The sequence below is a fragment of the Bidens hawaiensis genome, unplaced genomic scaffold, assembly GCF_021521415.1.
Source record: "Bidens hawaiensis isolate Kalapana, Puna unplaced genomic scaffold, B.hawaiensis_p1.1 tig00002343_1, whole genome shotgun sequence".
Lineage (NCBI taxonomy): Eukaryota > Viridiplantae > Streptophyta > Magnoliopsida > Asterales > Asteraceae > Bidens > Bidens hawaiensis.
In genome coordinates this window covers 115,333-121,210 of record NW_027491127.1, presented here as the reverse complement: position 1 = coordinate 121,210, position 5,878 = coordinate 115,333, and positions in this window count along the sequence as shown.

Below are 5,878 nucleotides of genomic sequence, written 5' to 3'. Positions count from 1 at the left end.
TTAATCGACCCAAGACCAAGAGGTCTTGGGTCCCCAAATTTTAATAATCTCTTTTGTTTGTGCAGGAACAGTTGAACAGGGCGTCCAAGAATCTTTGGGTTATGGACAGCGGCTGTTCCCGGCACATGACTGGTAACAAGGATTTGTTACAAGATTTAAAATCTGTTCAAGGAGCAAGAGTCAGTTTTGCCGGTGAGAGTGGAGGCAAAATAACAGGAAGGGGTACGGTAACTAACGGGAAGATGACGTTAGAAAATGTGAACTTTGTTGAAGAACTGAAGCACAATCTGCTGAGTGTGTCGCAGATTTGTGATAAAGATTATACCGTACACTTCACGAAGACTGATGCGATTGTGTTGAAGCCTGGTTTTCAAATACCAAAGGAGTGGATAGTAATGAAGGCTCCACGTGATCGAAATACGTATATGATGGATTTAAGTTCAACTGAAATGTCAACGGAAGAATCGTGCCTTTTGACGAAAGCAAGCGAATCGGAATCTGAACTGTGGCACAGGAGAATGGGGCACATTCATCTTCGGAAGATGAACCATATTGTCAGACATGGGCATTGTGTTGGGTGTTCCCTTAAAAAGTTTCAATTTTGAAGACAAATGTCTTGCGTGCAAAAAGGGAAAACAGCACAAGAAGTCCCATCTCACCAAGAAAGTAAATTCAATTGCCAGCACACTAGAACTGCTTCACATGGATCTCTTCGGTCCTGTGAATGTAAGAAGTCTAGGTGGTACAACTTATTGCTTGGTGATAACTGATGACTACTCACGATACTCGTGGGTATACTTCCTGAAATCGAAGGACGAAACGGCTCAACTGGTGAAGAATCTGATTACCAAAGTTGAGAACATTATGGATAAACGAGTGAAGTTCATCAGAAGTGACAATGGTTCCGAGTTTAAAAATTTTGAAATGGAGATCTTCTGTCTGTCAAGAGGGATTGAACACCAATTCAGCGCTCCGTATACTCCGCAACAGAATGGAGTGGCTGAAAGGAAGAATAGAACTTTAATTGAAGGAGCCAGAACTATGCTGGCTGATTCGAAGCTTCTGGTGGTGTTCTGGGCTGAAGCTGTTTCTACAGCTTGCTATGTACTGAATAGAGTTTTAATGGTAAAAAGACTTAATAAAACATGCTACGAGCTTATGCATGGGAGAAAGCCCAATTTGTGTGGACTTGAAGCTTTCGGGTCCCCGTGTTCAATTTTAAAGGCACATTCAAAGTTTGGTGAAGCAGCCGCTGAAGGAATCTTGGTCGGCTATGAAGTTGGGACTCCCAACAGGCGTGTCTTTAATACAACGAACGGCAAGGTTGAGGTGGTATGTAACACCGACATTACGAGTTACAGATCTCCAAGACCGAGCATCGGACCTCCTGGGATTTTCGACTATGATAGGCTTTTCAAGTCTTTTAACATACCTGATTTGTTTTGTACAGAAGAAGAAGAACGTGTTACTACGAAGACGATTCTAGATGAGGAGGAAAATTTGGCACATAGACAGCTATTTGATGATTGTCAACCTTCCTCATCAAATTCTATCGGTTCCCCTGCTGTCTCTCCTGAAGAAGAGTTTATCAATCCATTTCACTCTCAGCCAGAAACAACCATAGATGAGCTCTCTTCTAATTTAGAAGATAATTTGCATGTCGGTGCTGTTCCGACCACGAGAATTCACAAAGACCATCCTTTGGAGAATGTTATAGGTGATGTGTCCTCCGGTGTATAAACCAGAAGTAGCTTGAATGAGCACACATGTGTTTATACAAGCATTAAGGAAACGGGTATAATGAACGAATGTTTATACTCATGCTTTATTAGCCAGATTGAACCGAAAAATTATCAAATGGCTCTTAAGGACAGCTCGTGGGTCGAGGCCATGCAAGAAGAGTTGGCTCAATTTAAGAAGATGGAAGTTTGGACTTTGGTTGAAAAACCAAGGAATGTGCATGCGATAGGCACAAAATGGGTGTTTAAGTGCAAGAGAGATGAAAAGGGGATTATTATAAGAAACAAGGCGAGGCTGGTCATTAAAGGTTTTAATCAGCAAGAGGGGATAGATTATAATGAAGTGTTCGCTCCGGTGGCCAGGTTGGAAGCGATAAGATTGTTTTTTGCGTTTGCTGCTTTTAAGAAGATGAAAGTGTTTCAGTTGGACGTGAAGAGTGCGTTCATCAATGGGAAAGTTGATGAGGTTGTGTATGTTGAGCAACCTCCGGGTTTTCCTGACCCAGACTTTCCTGATCATGTGTACAAGTTGAGCAAGGCGCTGTATGGATTACATCAGGCACCTCGTGCCTGGTATTCAACGTTATCGGACTACTTGCTAGAGAATGGTTTTGAAAGGGGTTTGATTGACAGCACACTGTTTGTGAAGAGAGATGGAAGTGACTTCCTGCTAGTTCAAGTCTACGTGGATGACATCATATTTGCTGCATCAAGAGTCTCCATGTGTCAGGAATTTGAGGCCGTCATGAAGAAAAGATTTGAGATGAGTGCTATGGGTGAACTAACGTTCTTTTTAGGATTGCAGGTTGATCAAAAGAAGGATGGGATGTTCATTCATCAAACAAAATATGTTCATGATGTCCTCAAGCGCTTCAAGATGGAGGACTGTTCTCCATTTGACACTCCAATTTGCGTCAACCACAAGTTGGGAGCTGAAGTAGACGGTGACGCAGATGTGGACCCAACTCAGTATCGGGCTATAATAGGTTCTTTGATGTATTTGACTGCTTCTAGGCCTGATATAATGTTTGCTGTTTGTCTTTGTGCTCGTTTTCAGGAAAACCCAAAGGAATCTCACATGAAGGGTGTGAAGAGGATTTTGCGGTATCTCAAAGGCAAGCCGAAGCTAGGGTTGTGGTACCCGAAGGGAGGAGACGTGGAACTGGTTGCTTATACGGATTCTGATTATGGAGGGTGCAATCAGAGTCGGAAGTCGACAACAGGAGGATGTCAGTTTCTCGGTGGAAGATTAGTTTCCTGGCAGTGCAAGAAACAGACATCAGTCGCAATCTCAACGTGCGAAGCTGAATATATGGCAGCATCCAACTGCTGCTCTCAGGTTTTGTGGATTCAGCAACAATTGCGCGACTATGGTCTGAATTTCTTACTCACTCCTATTTTTATTGATAACACTGCTGCCATCTCAGTAATTAACAATCCCGTGAAACATAGTAAGACTAAACATATTGACATTCGTCATCATTTCATACGGGATTGTGCTGAGAAGAAACTGATTAAGGTCGAAAAGGTCGATACGCTAGAAAATTTTGCTGATTTATTTACAAAAGCGTTTGATAAATCCAGATTTCAAAACCTAATTGAGCTGAACGGGATGATCAATCCCGAGTAACCATGTTTTTTTTTTGTGTTGTTTGAAAAAAAAAAAAAAAAAGTCACTATTGCTTAAAATTAGTCGGTTACCTCAGTTTGATGGACATATCCTCGGATATGTTTTGGTCCTCGTTTCTACTTGTAGAGAATGAGGGTCGCCATTAACCAGATGCCTGAAAGTGACCGGGGCGTTTATGAAGTGTTTTCTTTCTGTCGCTGAAAATTAGTCGGTCATACTTCGTTAGAAGGACACATACTTGTATGTGGTAGGTCCAGTTGATCCATTGGATCTTCAGGATTGCCGTTTACCTGAAGACTTTGACGTGATCGGGGCGATTGAAGTCAAAATTTTTTTGGGGAAATGAAATTACTTTTCAAGTCTGTTACTTCGTAAGAAGTTAGTTAGCTATGTTAAACGGAAAATTGATCCAACCATGGAAAATGATAGATATACTAACTTTGTGTGCTTAACTAGTGACGTTATTAGGCTTAAAAGGCTTTAGGACAATCATTGTATGTCATGGTAACTTTTTATGGTGCGTAAAAGTGAATGTGATACAAATTAAATTTTACTTGATTTTATGTGGAAACTCCTTAAGAGTTTTGCGTGTCTTCATGTATATCTTTCCGAATGATAGGCAGAAAAGTGATTACCCAGTCATACACGAGCCCGTAAGTGTTCTGATTCCCGTGAAGAAGGCGTTTCAAGACACTGCAGTGATCCAGATTCGGGACTTGCAGTTGTTTATTACTCTGAAGTCTATAAGTATGTTTGTTAAAAAAAAAAAAAAAAAAAAAATTAACATTCGAGAGTTCAAGATATCGAGACTTCTCAATCATTGAGTAAGAAAGAAGAACGGGAAACAGATCAAGAATATTTACAGTTTAATCAGACACTATGGGTCGAAGTCAATTCGGGGTGACTTGGGGAAAGCCAAATACGCTTTGAGGATAGATAGGAGGCATCAATATTTCTGAGTTGTTGCCCACTTAAATTTTAAGGATTAATTGAACCTAACTCGTATCACAGAAACGATGAAAACCATCTTAAGCCTATTACCTGCTTACAACCTGTCTCTATATGTCATAATACAGCTAAACACGAATCTATGTGACAGTCACGTAGCTAGTATGATTCCTGTTCGGATCTTTTCTAAAACGTAGCAGTCCCTATCGAGACTGAAATTTGATCCCTTATACTTTAATTTTTTTTTTTTTTCGTTCTTGTACTTAGATAGCTTTATGATTTCTTAACTGGTTACTTAGAATTGATCATGTTATTTATTTCTTAAAGGACAATTTTTAACTTAATTGACAACTGTTAAAATCTTAAGGGTTAAATTTTGAAATTTTAGGCGATGTTGTTGAACAGGCGAAGTTGTGAATAACTTCGCCTAGGCGAAGTTATCCGTAACTTCGCCTGTATAACAGAGCCTCTATATAAAGGATTTTAAGGGTCAAACTGTTCACAGAAAAACCAGCGAACTTATCAGAAATTTCCGGCGAACATATATATTTTACGGCGAACTTGATTCGTTTCCGATTTCGATCCTTTTTCTCAGTTTCGTTCATAGATTCAAGGTGTGTGTTATCGATTAACCGTATATCCAAAGACAGTGATGCTTTTCATAGGTCGTTTTGAACGGTTTCGTGCCCTCGGTCCGGTGACCTTTCAAAACCGAGAATTACAAACTTGTATTACGTGTTCATGGACGATCTTTTCATCTAACCATCCGTAATATCATGTGTTAGAGCCTCCTGGATCGTCAAACTTTGCCGAATCATCGGCTTCCGGCTGTTAGAATCCTAACAGTCGCCGATTCAGTTCAGGCGAAGTTAGGGTTTCGGCGAAGTTATCCTCAACTTCGCCTGACGATTAATTTCGCCTGAGGCGAAGTTATCCGCAACTTCGCCTGAGGCTTAATTTCGCCTAAACCTTATCTTCGCCTGAGGCGATGTTGTGATGAGACGAAGTTAACTTTAACTTCGCCTAGACCTTTTTACTTAAAATTAATTAGACGAACTTAAAGATGAAGCGAAGTTGTTCCCAACTTCGCCTCACCTTTAACTTCGCCTATACAGGTTTGATCACAACTTCGCTCCTGGTAATCAAGCGAACTTGTGTACAACTTGAACGTTTTTCTAACTTGGTTCGTTTAGTGCAGATATGGCTGCTGTTGGAGGTGCAGGAGGTGCAGGTGATGACGGTGATGATCATAGACAGTTCTTCCCAGCTCATAACCAGTTCATAACACTTGACCCAGATGCAAAGGGCGTGGAGGACTATAGGGAGATAATTACTTTTCTCCTGCGCTCAAGGATATATCATGCAATAACCACTACCCTGCCTATTTCCCTACCGAATATTGAAGACTTTTGGGAAACGGTAGAGTACGATTGCCGGGTTGAGCCCCCGGTTATGCGAGCCACCGTAAACGGTCAAGTTGTTCAGTTTTCTTCTGAACATATACGGGTGGCGTTGCAGTTTGGTGAAGAGACGAGGGATGACCCAACGGAGTTTGTTGCGC